Here is a 17,630-nt window from a genome sequence, read left to right on the forward strand (position 1 = left end):
GGCTGTAGCTGGGAAAAATCTGAAGACCATGGCTGCGTAGAGCTGCTGCTACTACAATCAGGCATTTGGTGAAAACTCTGGGAGATGATGCCAGGCTCAAAGGTAGCACTCTGTATTGAAAATGATGATTTCACACCCGAAATCTGAGAAACTTGCAGGAGGCTGGATGAATGGGAATACAAGTTTAAGCCTCTTTGAGATCCAGAGAGCATAACCAATCGTTGTGATCCAGAAGGGGATACAAGGATGCTAGAGACAGCATCCAAAATTTTTCTTTGACAAGAAATTTGTTGAGAGCTCTGAGATCCCTGATAGGTCATAGATCCCCCATCTTCTTCGGGACAAGGAAGTAACGGGAGTAAAACCCCGTGCTCTGCTGTTCCAGAGGAACTTCATCGATAGTCCGGAGACGAAGCAGAGCTTGAGCTTCCTGAAGAAGAAGGGTGGTCTGTGACGAATTGGAAGGATACTCTCTTGGAGGGAGATCTGGTGGAACCTGAAGGAAGAGAAGAGAGTAACCTTCCCTGATTATTGTGAGAACCCAGAGGTCAGATGTAATGAGTTCCCATCGTTGATAAAAATGATGGAGACGACCTCCGATGGGAAGAGGAGAGGACAGAGGCAGAACGATTGAGGTTATGCTCTGTGTTAGATGGTCAAAAAGGCTGAGTGGACTTAGGGGCAGCAGGAGTCTGAGACATGCTGCCGCTGTTGTTGTTGCTGTTGTTTCTTAGGAGGTGGCCTTGAATAAGGTTCTGCCTTCTGAGGATATCACCTTTGATAAGATGGAGGAGGCCTATAACTCTTAGCAGTGGAAGGCTTTGGCTTAACTATAGAGGCAAACGATTTCTCGTGCTCAGACATGCGTTTTGTAGCTGCCTCAGTAGAGTCATCAAACAGCTCATCCCCCTGACATGGGATGTTAGCCAGTCAATCTTGCAGATTTGGATCCATATCTACAGTGCAGAGCCAGGTTAGACGGTGCATGGCCACTGAGAACGCCGTCACCCTGGAGGACGTTTCAAAAGTATCATATGCCGCCTGAACCATATGCATGCGAAGTTGACCTAGAGTATGATGCATATGTTGAAACTCTGGGAGGCAATGTTTAGGTAAATACTTAAAGAAAGTAGGCATGGCGTTGACCCAATGCTTCAGATAGGATGTGAAGACAAAATTATAGTTCAAAATCCTATTCATCATCATAGAATTTTGATACAGATGACGGTCAAACTTGTCCATGGTCCTTCCTTCCCGGCCAGGAGGAACTGTGGCATAAACTTTGGCAGGATTTGTTTGTTTTAAAGAAGACTCCACGAGAAGAGATTGATGGGACAGTTGAGACTTCTCAAATCCTTTACAATGAACCATCTTGTAATGGGATTCTAGCTTTGCTGGCACTGCAGGAATAGAATACGGTGTATCCAGATTTATCTTGAAAGTCTGAGAGAGAATGCCATTCATGGTTAATTTGAGAGAATCCCTAGGAGGATTAGGCATACTCAGCTCTTCCAAATACTCCTTAGAATATTTTGAATCAGACTCCAATGCAATGTTAAGATCTTTATTCATTTGGCATAGGAACTTAATAAAGGATACCGGATCAGAAGAGAGATGGCCCTGTTGAGGTGAAGGTGAACGAGAGCCCCTAGAAGTACCCTTTACAGCAGCCCCTAGAAGTACCCCTTAGAGAAGGTGAAGCTTTTCTGGAATATTGGTACCGAAGATCTGAATCCATAGGCAAAGATGAAGACGAAAGTCCACTTTTAGAATGAGTAGGAGAAGCAGAACATTTTCGTTTTGAAGAACCAGCTGGTGAAGAAAACCTCGTAGGAGAAGAACTCGACTGGCAAGAATGCTGAGGTTTCACAGTAGATTTCCTCGACAAAGGAGTAGGTTGTCTTGAAGAATCTCGATGCCTCGATAAACGAGGTCTGTCTCGAGAAGAAGACCTGGACCTCGATGAATGCCTCGACAAATTATGTGGAGATGAAATGAGCCTCGAAGAACGAGGCAGTAATCTCGAATCCAGCCTCGATATGGAATATCGAGGAGTCCTCGCCCTGTGCCTCGCAGAAGGCAATGCCTTAAGTTGAGAGTTAGGGCTAGAAGTTGAAGATTGAGGTCGAGACACTTGCAAGGACTCGGCTCCTTGTATAGTGTTCAGACTGACCTCGAGGCACTCTCAAGGACTCGACTCCTTGTAAAATTGCTAAGTGCTCAGGCTGGACTGCAGGAAGCAGGGTCCAGGCAGGAGTCAATTTGGCAAGCATGTTACCAAACTCCTGATGCAGAATAGTTTTCAACACATTCTGCAAAGCCGGCATCAAGACCACTGGAGCTTGTATACTTGGTGTAACTATGGGCTCTGAGCAAGACGACCTGGAGGAAGAGTGGTACCTCGATTTTGAGACCTGTTTCTTGGAAGCCTCAGAGCCACCGGTTCCACTAAGGTTGTCATGGGCTGTGTCACAACCCTAGCCCTAAAGCTCGGCTTGTGCCGGGGAGTGCTATGCCTAAACCTAGCCTGGCTGTTAAAAGGGCTAACCAGTGTGACAGAGCAAACCAGAATAGAAAGTTAGGCTCTGAGTTGCCTCTTAGTTCCCAGCTTGCAGAACCCTGGGGAGGTGAGGACTATGAGGATAACAGCCGGGAACAGCCTCAGAAACATTCTACTCACTCAGCTAACTCCCAGCTGCAGGGTTTAATGAGGAGCACTGGGAAACATAGTCAGAAGCTGCAGGCTGCCCCTCCCCCTCTTGGAACAGGGCGTGGCCGCCTCAATGCTCTTGAGGCTGCACTGAGGAGGAAGCAGTTAGTCTGCCCTGGGCCAGCCCAGGAAGGAGGCTTTCAGGACTGCTCTCCTGAGCCTCACCACTATCAGGACGTTGAGATGGTGGAACCAGCCCCTGACCCTGAAGCCAACCAGCTAGCTGAACCAGAGCCCATGGACTGTCTAGAAACTGCCATGAATACAGAGGCTTGCCCTATGGAAGAGAGCTAAGTACCATTAGTGATTTTCTTTTCCTTTTTGTATGCTCAAGCTAGCAATCTTTTGGGCTTCTTTCTGGGGAACCTGTTTGCACCTGTGAGAAGTAAGAGAGCAGTGCTGAGCTCCTTGAAAGGTGCCTGGAACTGGAAACCTTTTTTGTTAGGTTTAATTGTGCTGGACTGTTTAGTTTATGTTTTTGTTTTTGAAAGCAAGAAAAGCTGCAATTGTGATTGTGTACCTGGGAGGTAGTTTGGGGAAGAATCCACATAATATCCTAGGTTGGGATTGTGGGGCCATTTGTGGCATTCTGTTTCTTACAGAGTATAATTAGTGGATTCGGCTACTCCCCTCCCCCACCAACTACTGTTAAGTTGGCTGGGGTCAAGCCAGCTTCAATCTAGGCTTGGACACAACACTGTCTTTATTTATAAAGGAAGTGTGATAGTTTGTTACTGCCTGTTTGCCAAAGGCAGAACGATTAAGACTGCACTCGGTTACTTACCTGTGACACCGGCAAGAAAGGTGTGAGTTGTTTGTTTTTTCAACTCAATTTTACTTTTTCCCGTTTTCTTATGTTTATGGAAAAGAATGAACTGAACCCTGTTCAAGATTGATGTCCACAATAAAGTGGGACTTTATTTTCATTTGAAATTGACTGTTTTGAATCTTTTTGCTTCTTCATTGAACTGTGTGACCAGCAGGACTTCCAGCCTTCTCTGGAAGCACGTAGGACGCAGGCTGTTCTGAGCGCTGTCGGGAGCCAAGCGTATACCCGGGCACCGGCACCGCCACAGTTGTGACTCCTGAAGGGCTGACTTAGATAGCTTACCTGATGGAGACACTGAAGATAACAGCCCTTCCGGGGATGATTTAGCAGACTTCCCCAAGGATGAGGATTTTCCCATTGAGGAAGGCTTGAATGAGGTTGAGGTTGAAGCTTTGGGCCCCACAGAAGACTTCAGTGGGGTTGAGGTCGAGGTCATAATCGGGGTCGAGGCTTTAGCTTAAGAAAGATCCATGCCCTCAAAGATGTTTTCAATTTGAACTCGACGACGTTTAAGGGCTCAGAATCAGCGGGTGCATGATTCCGGACGATGGTCAGGCCTAAACACTGCACACACCACTTATGTGGGTCAGTGATAGAAATCGCGTGTTGATATCGGCTACACTTCTTGAACCCTGTGACCGGCCAGGACATGGTTTGAAAAATGGCCCCAGTTAAATCAAAGTCTGCAGGCTGTGGCTGTGGAACAAGCTCCGCCGTGACACAAATGAAAAAAATTACACAAAACTTTTTTTTTTAACACACGCAATGCAGCGACTGTAAGAAAAAAGAAAAAACACAAGCCACGGCAATGAGAAGGCATGAAAAGAACTAATTCTTGCGCAGAGCCTTGAAACGAGGGCTTCTCAGCTCCACAGAAAACTTAGACCTGAGGAGAAGCTGAGGAGATGCGCGCCCTATGTCGGCGGGAAGGCACTCGCGCATGCGCAGTGCGGCATTCGCAAACTTTCCAAAAGTTCTTCAAGCAAGTCTGTTTGTGAAGCTGTCCGCATCGGGGCTTCGTGGTTGACGTCACCCTTATGTGAGAATATGCTACCTGCTTGTCCTGGGATAATAACCCCTAACAGTTTTGTTGAAAGATGGTTCAGGTATTCTATTCTCCAGGTAAACCAGGTACTATGGTGTAACAAAAGATTGTAGAAAATGTTCCACTGCACCACAGAAAGTAAAATAGTTCACATGGAACGATTCTTTTATAACAGCAACTCAGTAAAGTCATACCCATGAACCTTGTAATGTATTCATAGCTCTAATAGCAAACCATGTTACCTAAGAATTTTGTGGGGAAAAAAGAGATTCACTAGATACTGCTATCTTATCTATCATAGTATGCACGGACTCAGTCTTTCATGGTATTTTTCAACCACCTCGTCTGGGAACTAAAGTCAGGCTAGACCAATCAGGAGCTGCTTTGAAATGCCGCCTCAGCTGCCCTCTCCTGCCTCTGATCTGCTTCTAAACCGCATTCGCGGTTTTTCAAAATTCACGGGTGTTCCTGGAACGGAACCCCCATGAATTTCGGAGGAGTACTGTATAGGCCAAGAGGTATATCAGGATCCTGTGGAGTGGAAGATAATTGATGGGGGAAACAGGTTACTGCAGCTAGAAACAGCAGAAATCCAGCAGTCATGAGAATAGGATGGCATAGGCATTTTCCAGCTAGTGCATGCAGCCACATTGTCTGTGATAACTGCCATCATCCTGTACGGATGGATGAAAGATGTAGTGACAATAGTAGGAGGGGGAATATGGAGATGGTGATAAGGACCAGCTGGGAAGGACAGAGGAAGGAATGGAGCATAATGCATTGAGGTCGGGCTATAATGGAGAGAAGCATGTTCTGTGACAACCTGGGGAGGACAGAATGCTGGGACTGCTTGGGATGGTGGGGGGAGGGAGTGAGACTGATCAGGAGGTGGAAAGCCAAAAGTTGCCCAGCAGCACATGGTTCAATGTGCAGTACTCTTGAAGGATACTATTGAACTAGGACATTCCGAGAGTCTCAAGAGAGGTGAAATAAGGAAAGAAAACCAGGAATGTTTAAGAGGAGAACAGAGTAAAGGATGCAAATTATCCCCATTAATTTCTAAGCAGCTGTAAATGTAGGGAAAAAATCCAATTTGAAGTATCTGATTACAAATGCTAGAAGCCTAAAAAAATAACATGGGAGAGTTAAAGTATACTGCACTAAATGAAGAGTTCCCCTTAACTGTATCCATGACATCCTGTTTTGTCTGTTTAGATTATAAACTCTTTCGAGCAGGGACTGTCTTCTTTGTGACTCTGTACAGCGCTGCCTATAGAAATAATTAATAGTATTAGTAGTAGTATCTCAGAGACCAAGTGGGACACTGTGCTATCAGGGTACAAATTATATCACATTGATACAGCGGATCAAATAGGAGAGGGGGTTGTGTTAAAAAGGAACTGAGTCAAACAAAATAAACATTCTAAAATTACAGAACATGTAGACAAACGACAGGTTAAGTTCTTACCTTGGTAATCTGGGTTCTGTTAGGATACACAGGAGTCCATACTTGAGCTGTTGATTCCCATTTCCTGCAAACTGCAGAAGGATATCCCTTTAAGAACCTGAGAACTCCTCCTCTTCTGCAGTGGAGCACAGCACGCTCCTCAGTTGGTGCCAAAGTAATCGATCTTAGAAACTAATGGATTACAAGCCAAGGCAACATGGGTTTACTAAAGGTAAATTGTGCCAAACAAATCTGAATTCTTTGACTGATGGTAAATGGTACTTCCTCCGAAACGTCGGAAGTGATCAGCGGAGTGCCTCAGGGCTCGGTCTTGGGTTCAGTCCTATTTAATATCTTTGTATGGGACCTGCCTAAGGGACTTCAAAGTAAAATTGCATTATTTGCCGATGACACTAAACTGTGCAACGTTTATGACTATGACGCAGGACCTACTTTTACAGGAACAATAGTCCACAACTTGGCAACTGAGTTTTAATGCCAAAAAGGAAATGGGATACACACGTGGGTTCTCTAAGGAGGTAAAATCAAGTGGGCAGACTTGTTGGGCTATGGCCCTTTTCTGCCGTCATCTTCTATGTTTCTATGTTTCTGTTTCTAAAAAGTGTAAGGTTATGCACCTTGGCAGTGGAAACCCATGCAGAACTTACACCCTGAATGGTGAGACCTTAACAAGAACTGTGGCAGAACGGGACCTAGGAGTAATCATTAGTGAAGATATGAAGACTGCCAATCAGTTGGAGAAAGCTTCATCCAAGGTTAGACAAATGCTGGGTTGCATCCGAAGATGTTTTGTCAGCAGAAAGCCTGAAGTTGTAATGCCACTGTACAGGTCCATGGTGAGACCTCATCTGGAATATTGTGTTCAATTTTGGAGGCCACATTATCAAAAGAACGTGCTGAGAATGGAGTCGGTTCAGTGAATGGCCACTAGGATGGTTTCAGGACTCAAGGATCTCCCATATGAAGACCGTCTAGGTAAGTTGCAACTATACTCTCTCGAGGAACGCAGAGAGAGGGGAGACATGATAGAGACGTTCAATATGTTACTGGCCATATTGAGGTAGAAGAAGATATCTTTTTCCTTACAGGACCTAAGGCAACGAGAGGACATCCATTAAAAAAAAAGGGTGGGTGATTTCACGGTGACATTAGGAAGCATTTCTTCACCGAAAGGGTGGTTGATCGTTGGAATGATCTTCCACTTCAGGTAGTTGAGGCCAGCAACGTGCTCGATTTTAAGAAAAAATGGGATAAACATGTGGGTTCACTTCGAGGAAATGCTTAGGAGGATGGTCATTAAAGTGGGCAGATATGTTGGGCCGATGGCCCTTTTCTGCCGTCATGTTCTGACTGGGTGACCAGAGAATTGGATCAAGGATGTACACTCGATGTAATTTATTTGGATTTCAGCAAAGTCTTTGACATGGTTCCTCATAGAAGGCTCTTGAATAAACTCCATGGGCTGAAGTTAGAGCCCAAAGTGGTAAACTGGATTAGAAACAGGTTGATGGACAGATGCCAGAGGGTGGTGGTTAATGGAATTTGCTTGGAGGAGTGAAAGGTGAATAGTGGAGTGCCTTGTGAGTGACATTTCTGAAGGGTTAGAAGTTATGGTTAGTCTTTTTGCGGATGATAACAAGATTTGTAATAGAATGGACGCCCCAGAGGGAGTGGAAACATGAAGAAGGATCTGCAAAAGTTGGAAAAAAGGTCTAATGTCTGGTAACTAAAATTCAATGCAAAGAAGTGCAGAGTGATGCATTTGGGGGGGGGGGGTTAGAAATCCGAGGGAACCGTATGTGCTGGGAGGTAAGAGGCTGACAAGCACAGATGGAGAGAGGGGCCTTGGGATGATTGTGTCTGAGGATCTAAAGGCATCTAAACAGTGTGATAAGGCAGTGGCTGTTGAATACTACTAGGCTGTATAGAAAGAGGAATAACCAGCAGAAGGTCATTGCCGGGGCCACACTTGGAGTATTATGCTCAGTTTTGGAGGCCATATCTGGTGAAGGATATAAAAAGACTTGAAACGGTCCAGAGGAAGGCGACAAAGATGGTAAGGGGTTTGAAATAAAAGAAGTATGAGAAGAGACTGGAAGACCTAAACATGTATACTTTAGAGGAGAAGAGGGACAGGAGAGAGATGAGACAGACATTTAAATATTTGAAAGGTATTAATATAGAACCAAATCTTTTCCAGAGAAGGGGAAAAAATTAGAGAGCATAACTTGAGGTTGCAGGGAAGAAGACAATGTTACCAAGCATGAATTACATATTATTTAAAACATTATAAAATATGAATATAAATATGATATGTTGTACTTAAAGTGTTCATGAAGGTAAATCAAGTGTGTATTTATAAGATCATATAAATTTTTCTGATACACTTGTTGTAATATGAAAAAATGAATAAAGAAATTATAAACTAAAAATTTATAATATTAAAAAAAAAAAAAAAAAATGGAGTAATGTTAAGAAATTCTCACTGAGAGGGTGGTAGATGCCTGGAATGCCCTCCCAAGGGAGGTGGTGGAGAGGAAAACGGTGATGGAATTAAAAAAGCATGAAATAATCACATATGATTTCTAATTAGAAAACAAATGGTATAAATAAAAAATCTAAGGCCAATATTGGACAGACTTGTATGGTTTGTTTCCTTTGTGAGATACATGCGGCGGGGTGCCCTGGCCACTGGCAACCGCTGCCGACAAGACTCTCCCACCGTTCCACGCTTACACAACGCTTGCATAGGCCAGCAATGTAGTGAGCAAAAGCACAACAGACAAAAATTCAATGGCAGACGATATGATGCATGACCTACTTCTACTGGTGCGCCGGTCTAGGTCCTGGCAACTCAGTTTCAATGCCAAAAAATGCAAAGTCATGCACCTGGGAAGCCGAAATCCATGCAAGATTTACACCCTAAATGGCGAGATCTTGACAAGAACTGAAGCAGAAAGAGACTTAGGGGTGATTGTCAGGGAAGACATGAAGTCTGCAAATCAAGTAGAGCAAGCTTCATCCAAAGCAAGGCAAATCATAGGTTGCATACGCAGGAGTTTCGTCAGCCGTAAACCTGAAGTCATTATGCCACTGTATAGATCCATGGTGAGACCGCACCTAGAATACTGTGTGCAATTCTGGAGGCCACATTACTGCAAGGATGTGCTGAGACTGGAATCGGTCCTGAGAATGGCCACCAGGATGGTCTCGGGACTCAAGGAGTTCCCATATGAGGAGCGGTTAGGGAAGTTGCAGCTCTACTCACTCGAGGAACGTAGAGAGAGGGGAGATATGATCGAGATATTCAAGTACCTCACGGGTCGCATCAAGGTGGAAGAGGATATCTTCTTTTTCAAGGGTCCCGCGGCAACAAGGGGGCATCAGTGGAAAATCAGGGGCGGGAAACTGCACGGTGACACTAGGAAGTTCTTCTTCACCAAAAGGGTGGTTGATCGCTGGAATAGTCTTCCACTTCAGGTTATTGAGGCCAGCAGCGTGCCAGATTTTAAGGCCAGATGGGACAAACATGTGGGATCTATCCGCAAAGATAGATAGGGAGGGTCATTGGAGTGGGCAGACTTGATGGGCCGTGGCCCTTATCTGCCATCTATTTCTATGTTTCTATGTTTCTACCTCGCATCTGGAGCACAATGAGCATTTTTTTTCCTTTAAAAGTGCTCATGGTGCTGAAAACCGCCATAGCTGAAAGAAAAGTGCCGGTTAGATGAGAAAATACAGTAAAAAGGCAGTTTTAAAGGGAAATGAGCCCTTTAGACCGACACACCTCAGGATTTTGTCTTTTTTTTTTTTTTTTCTTTTAATAGACCAGACTCCACGGCTCTCAAAGCTGGAGGGTTGACCAACCAGGGGGCCAGGCCGCTGTCTGAGGCACCTCTACAAAAATATAGGGAAGTGGAGGAAGGTGGGGGGAGAGACCTAGAACGAGACCCGCCGAGTCTAACACCCCCGAGGTCGGACAGATACCCAAACAGGACCCATCAAAGCTCTATCCGGCACAAAAGGGGAACCCAGGAGTCCAAAACAAAATTCCAACAGTACTAAGAGGGGAGCCGAATTAGTCTTACCACCTGCTTTAACAGAGAGTGAGGAAGACTGAGTTGCTAGACAGATTCTAGCCTGATATACAAGTTTGTGTTCAGTCTCTACCTGCTGGTAGCAGTGAGGCATATAAGCCATTCATAAAGACAATACCAGTCTACCAAGCGATACAGAATTGCAGAAATGCCTTAGGAAATTAGAAGACTGGGCATCCAAATAACAAATTAAATTTAATGTGGACAAATGCAAAGAGATGCATATTGGGAAAAATAATCCAAATCATAGTTACCAGGCGCTAGGGTCCACCATAGAAGTCAACACCCAAGAAAAAGATCTAGATGTCATTATAGACAATAACATTATCCAATGCTGCTCATCCATATTGGCACTAACGATACTGGTAGGCACCCCTCTAAACATATCAAAAATTACTTTGTAGCTTTGGGAGAGAAGGTGAAGAAGTCAGGTACATAGGTAGTATTCTTGTCAATCCTCCCTATCAAGGGTAAAAGCCAAGGCAGAGAAGCTCACATCCTGGAGATGAATGGCTGAGCAAATGGTAACATCAAGAGTATTTCAGCTTCCTGGACCACAGGATGATTTTCCAAAGGCTGCTGGGCAAGAATGGTATAAATCTATCAAAGAAAGGAAGAAGTTCTTCAGCAGCAGACTGGTTAACCTACTGAAGAGGGCTTTAATCTAGAATTGTTGGGGCAGGGTGAGCAAAGCCCCAATGTAAGTATAAGCTCTCAGGTAAATGAATCACTAAATACTTCTACACAAATGGGAAAAAGGGGCAAATGTCTGGAAAGCAATACATACTAATGCTTGAAGTATGGAAAACAAGGTACTGGATCTAAAGGCTGTGATGACAAAGGCTGTTGGATTTTGTGGTGATCACAGATATATGGTTCACAGAGAACCATAACTGGGACACAGTTTTCCCGGGTTATAATCTGTTCAGGAAAGACAGGGTAGGAAGAAAAGTAGGAGTGGCATTATATGTTAAAGAGTATATTAAAGCCACCCAACTGCAGGATCTACATGGTAAGGAAGAAGCACGGTGGGTCAATCTGGAAAGAAGGAATAGAAAATGTATTTACATTGGTGTGATATATAGGCCTCTTTCACAGACAGAAGAAGTGGACAGAGATTTAATAGTAGACATTCAAAATATAGCAGCAAGAAGGAAGTATTACTAATAGGTGATTTTAACATGCCAGATGTTGATTGGGTATCCCTATTGCAGAATCTCCTAAAAGTAGGGAAATCCTGGATTCTCTACAAGGAAAACTGTTCCAGCATTTACTAATTGAACATATGTGGGATGGGGCCATTTTGGACTTAGTGTTTACAAATGGGGAAAGTGTTTTTGATATTATAGTGGGAGATCATCTGGCATCCAATTATCACCACATAGTATGATATGGTGTATTCGATAGCAAAGGTTATAGACTTTTTAAAAGAACTTTGTTCAGATGGGGGCTTATGTCAAGGAGTTGTCTAGATGGGATTAGGAAAGCAGCTATTGTAAAGGCAACAAACTAGTTTGTAAGGAAAGTAAGTAAAAGTAAGAGGAAAAGAAGGCCTCTGATTCTCAAAATAAAAACTGAGAAGGTAAAGTAAAAGAGGTTAGCTTTTATAAACTACAAAAGATCATAGAAAGAGGAAGAGAGGCAAAAATATCTGGAAAAGTTAAGAGAAGCTGGTCGAGTAGTCAGGAAAGCAAAGATGCAAATAGAAGAAAAAATAGCTCACATGGTAAAATGGGGTGACAAAAGACATATTTTTTAGATATATTAGTGATAGGAAGAAATACAAAAGTGGCATTTTGAGACTCAAAGGTGAAGAGGAGAAATATGTAAAAGCTGATAAAGACTGAATAGCTTAATAAATATTTTTATTCTATGTTCACGGCTGGAGATGAGAGCAGGCCTGTAGAAGACAAACACAAATAGGGATGGAGGTGTGGTAGGCCTTGATCAATTTTCAGAGGATTGTGTTCTTGAGGAGCTAGCTAAACTAAAGGTGGACAAAGTGATGGGGACGGATGGTGTACATCTGAGGATAATGAAGGAACTTAGGGAAGTTCTGAAGGCTCTGCTGGCTGACCTTTTCAATGCTTCTCTAGAGTTGGGAGTGGTACCGGAGGAGTGGTAAAAGCTGATGTGGTCCGTTTCCACAAAAGTGGAAGCAAGGAAGACGTAGGGAACTACAGGCCTGTAAGTCTGACTTATGTGGTAAGTAAATTAATGAAAACACTTTTAAAACAGAGAATAGTGACATTTATGGAATCCAGTGGATTACAGGACATGAGGCAATGTGGATTCTCTAGAGGCAGGTCTTGTCAGACAAATCTGATCAATTTCTTTGACTGTATGACTCAGAGAATAGGTTAGAGGGAGAGTGCTAGATGTGGTGTATTTAGATTTTAGCAAAGCCTTTGACAATGTTCCACATAGGCATCTAATAAATAAAATGAGTATCCTCGGTATGGGTCCCAAAGTACAAACTGGGTCAAGAACTGGTTGAGTGGAAGGTGACAGAGGGTAGTGGTCAATGGAGATCACTCTGAGGAAAGGGATGTTACCAGTGGTGTACCTCGAGGTTTGGTTCTTGGGCCTGTTCATTTTAATATTTTTGTAAGTGATAATGCGGAAGGGTTGTTAGGTAAGATCTGCCACTTTGTAGATGATACCAAAATTTGCAGTGGACAAAATTTGCAGATGATACCAAAATCTGCATGTTATTCACCCCTGATGGTGTGAATATAATGGGGAAGAACGTAGTAAAGCTTGAAGAATGGTCTGAAATTTGGCAGCTAAGGTTTAATGCTAAGAAATGCAAGGTCATGCATTTGGGCTGCAAAAACCCGAGGAACTGTTTATGTTTATGTTTATTCAGGTATTTGATTAAACGCTTATTCGAAACTACAAAGCGTTTTACAAAATATAAAAATTAACATTTAAACAAAAAATTTTTGACAAATAAAACAAACTTTATCATGATAACAAATCTATTATTAATTAAATTAATAAAAAAAAACTGCATGACCAACAACAAATGCATACCGGGTAAAAAGGACCGTAAAGCCCCTGGACACAAATAAGAAAGGGGGGAGAAATACATTTGATATAGAAAATGTAAGAAACAATTAAGGTAAACACAAAAGGGAATTGGGGAATAAATATAAGAAACAAAATTAAGTTAATTACTAAAAGACAGTTGATCAATTAAAAGCATCTTTAAAAAGAAAGCACTTTAAGTTGCTTTTAAATTTTTGCAAGTTTTTTTCCATTTTTAAGTGTAAAGGAAGAGAATTCCAAATCAAAGGGGCTGTCACGGAAAAGATTGAGGTACGACGTGTACCAATTATTTTTAAAGATGGAACGTTAAGATTATACTGTGAAATAGATCTTAAAGCTCTAGGAGGGTCATATGGGATCAAAAATCTGTCTATAAATGCTGGTGTATTGGTTTGTAAAGTTTTAAATGTCAAAAGGGCGATTTTATAAGTTATCCTGTGTAGGACTGGCATCCAGTGGGCTTTTTGTAGCAGTGGGGTGACGTGGTCAAATTTCTTTGCGCCCAAAATTATCTTAATGGCTGTATTTTGGATTAATTGCAAGCGCTTTAAGTCTTTATGATAGATCCCTTTTAATAAAGAGTTACAATAATCCATTTTTGATATTACGAGTGCATGGATCAGTACGTTCAAGGAATTAGTGTCAAGTAGAGGTGCCAGCGATCTAATCATCCTTAATTTATAAAAACAATTTTTAACCAATGCACTAATTTGTGGTCGAAAAGTTAACTTGTTGTCTATAAGGACACCTAAGATTTTAGTAGTCACGATTGGTACAAGTGGAGTATTTTCTATGGTGACTGGAGAGATTAATTGTGCCCCCTCTTTTCTCGAGAAGAGTAGAGTATTAGTTTTTGAAATATTTAAAGAAAGCTTATTAATATTCAACCAGTCATGAACTTTATTCAACTTTTGATTAATGGACTGAATCTCATTTTGGCTACTGGGATCAATAGGGTGTAGTTTAGGGGTGAAGAACTTTTGTGAAAGAAAGAGCAGCAGGACTTGGGTGTGATTGTTTGTGATGATCTTAAGGTGACCAAACAAGTAGAAAAGGTGACAGCGAAAGCTAGAAGGATGCTAGGATGTATAGGGAGAGGTATGGCCAATAGGAAAAAGGAGGTATTGATGCCCCTGTATAAGACTCTGGTGAGACCTCATTTAGAATATTGTGTACAATTTTGGAGACCACACCTTCAAAAAGATATAAACAGAAAGTTGATGGTCCAGAGGAAGGCTAGTAAAATGGTTGGTGGTCTTCGTCATAAGGCATATGGGGACAGATATAAAGACTTTAATATGTATATTTTGGAGGAAAGGTGGGAGATGGGAGATAAAAATAGAGACATTTAAACACCTATGTGGCATAAATGCACATGAGGCGAGTCTCTTTCATTTGAAAAGAAGATCCGGAATGAGAGGGCATAGGATGAAGAGGGATGGGCTCAGGAATAATCTAAGGAAATACTTTTTTTTTTTTACAGAAAATCTCCCTGTATAGGTGGTGGAGACAAAGACTGTGTCTGAATTCATAAAGTGTGGGACAGGTAAGTGGGATCTCTTAGGGAGCATAGGAGATAGTAGATGCTGCGAACGGGCAGACTGAATGGGCCATTTGGCCTTCATGTTTCTATGTTTCAATACAATATGGATGAAAATATCAAAAAACTGGACTAGTGCATAACAATTTCAATAACAATGCTTTCAATTTTTCATGAGTATGCCTCAGCCCCACCACTCCACCGCTGTGCTATCTTGTGACTGCGTGGAGATTTATGTGGCACTTCATCATCGGCTGCTCATATATTTTTGATTTTTATAGAATCGTGAAAAATCCTCCATATATACTTGAATACTTAAAAATGTTTTTCTTAATATAAAGAGTGGTGTAAATACTTAGCTCTTATCAGCCAACGTCTGGGAGTCTAACCCGACATGTTTCGCGCCAAATGGCGCTGTATCAAGGGTCTCCCTAAATACAAATCTAAAAAGACAAACAGTTATCCATAAGTTTTATGTAACTGTCCCTCAAAACCTACACCTTCAATATCATTTATTACTAGAAAAAATGTGTGCTTACCGAGTACGAGCTAGTCATCCGACTCATAGTATTGCTCAGAGTAAGATGGCCGCGGCGTCTAGCCTCGGGTTATATATAGAAAAAACTACAGTCATTCATAATCCCTGCACCTCCCCCCAGGGCCTGATTGTTTGGAACACTAACCTACCAGAGACATCCACTCTATCTCAGCATTCAAGCCAGAAGGTGCTATAGTATCTAATGAAAAGATAAACCTCTGCTCATTCTCATTAAGTTTATTATGATCTTTCCCACCGTCCCTCCCAATAACTCTTTTAATGACACGCCATCTCAGCTCGTCGATCCTATGTTTATAAGTGATCCAATGGTCTACCAGGGGGGCTTGTCGGACCCCATTCACAATACGTGATTTATGCTCATTGAGCCTTACACGAACTGCTCTTGATGTACGCCCCATGTATATCAAATCACAGGGGCAGATGATCATGTAAATCACATCCTGGGAAGTACAATCAGTGTCTATCTCGGAGTATAAAATCACATTTCTCCCGGGGACCTCCCATGAATCCCCCTCAATGGTATAGGCACACCATTGGCATCTGCCACATTTGGTGTGACTCCCCCTTACTCTCTCACGAATCCCCCCATATTTTTGGGAATTACATTTCTGTCCCAACGTGACCCCCCTAGAATATGCTATCCTAGGGAAAGATTGAAATATGCTGTGGGTCTGTGCTATGTGCCAATGCCGTTTCATCAAGCCCACCACTTTACTGGCTGCCCTAGAAAAAGGAAGCACGCAAGTCAAAATCTCATCTATAGTATCAGAAGGACTAGCCCCCTGAAGCAAGAGGTCACGTTGGGCGAATTTAGCTCGCAAATATGCCTGTCTAATAGCTTTATCCGGATAGCCCCTCTGTCTAAAGCGCTCAGAGAGGGCTCTCGCTTGTTGTTTAAACTCACTCATAGAGGAGCAAATCCGGCGAATACGGAGGAATTGGGCTATAGGCAAGTTGAAACGTAATTTGTAAGGGTGAAAGCTATCAAAATGGAGGACCATGTTCCTAGTAATAGGTTTCCTATATAAAGAAGTATTCATACGGCCCTCCCTTACCAAAATAGCAATGTCCAAAAATTCTATATAGGTACTATGACATGTCATGGTGAATTTGATATTAATATCAACAGAGTTCAGGTGGTCAATAAACTCATCCAAGTACTCTCTGGTGCCCTGCCAAAGGAAAAATATGTCATCAAGGAACCGGCCCCAATATAGAACCTGATTAAACCAAGGGGACCCATACACAAATTTGTCCTCAAAATTAGACATGTAGAGGGATGCCACTGAGGGAGCCATAGTGGCTCCCATGGCCACCCCCTGGATCTGCTGGTAAAATTGATCCTGATATTTAAAATAGTTGTCATGGATTACCCAATGGGTAAGTTGGTTCAAAAAAGTTGTCGTAATACGTTGGGGGTCCTGTCTATGTTGGAGTATTTGATCCACTATAATACACGCCTCATTTTGTGGAATTTGCGTATATAAGGATGTGACATCTAATGTCACCATCCATTTACTATGCATATCAATTTCCATGCCTTCCACCTTCCTCAAAAAATGAGACGAGTCCTTAATGTAAGAGGCAATCTTGGGGACCTCATCCCTCAAAAAATAATCAACGAATTTTGAAAGGGGTTCAAGAATGGATTGGCGGGTGTTAACTATGGGGCGGCCTGGTGGATTGATTAGAGTCTTGTGAATTTTGGGAACAAAAGATATCCTATTCAATACAATATGGGCCATCTGCCATCATGTTTCTATGTTTCAAAACAATAAAATCTACTGTCTAGTGTACAGTGGCAGTCAATAAATCAAACGAGATGCTAGGAATTATTAGGAAAGGGATGATAAATAAGACCAAGAATATTATAATGCCTCTATATTGCTCCATGATGCAAACTCACCTTGAGTATTACTTTCAATTCTGGTCACTGTATTAGAAGAGATTCAAAGAATAGCGACCAAAATGATATAATGGATGATCTCCTCTCATATGAGGAAAGGCTAAAGAGGCTAGGGTTCTTCAATTTGAAAAAGAGATGGCTGAGGGGAGATAGATCGACAAAATCCTGAGTGGTATAGAACAGGTATAAGTGAATTGATTTTTCACTTTTTCAAAAATTAGAAAGACTAGGAGACACTCAATGAAATTACATGAAAATACCTTTAAAACAAACAGGAAGAAAATATTTTTTCACTCAATGAATAGTTAGCTCTGGAACTCATTGCCAGAGGATGTTGAAATAGCAGTTAGCATAGCTGGGTTTAAAAAAGGCTTAGAGAAGCTCCTGAAAGAAACATCCATACAGTAGTCTGCTATTTAGATATG

General features: G+C 42.3%; 1 protein-coding gene across 3 annotated transcripts in view; it reads right to left on the reverse strand.

Annotated features, from left to right (window-relative positions):
- Positions 1-17,630, reverse strand: part of DLEC1 (DLEC1 cilia and flagella associated protein) — a 386,841-nt gene that overhangs the window by 332,046 nt on the left and 37,165 nt on the right. The gene's annotated exons all lie outside the window — the stretch shown is intronic.

Source organism: Geotrypetes seraphini, chromosome 2 (assembly GCF_902459505.1).
Source record: "Geotrypetes seraphini chromosome 2, aGeoSer1.1, whole genome shotgun sequence".
NCBI classification, from domain to species: domain Eukaryota; kingdom Metazoa; phylum Chordata; class Amphibia; order Gymnophiona; family Dermophiidae; genus Geotrypetes; species Geotrypetes seraphini.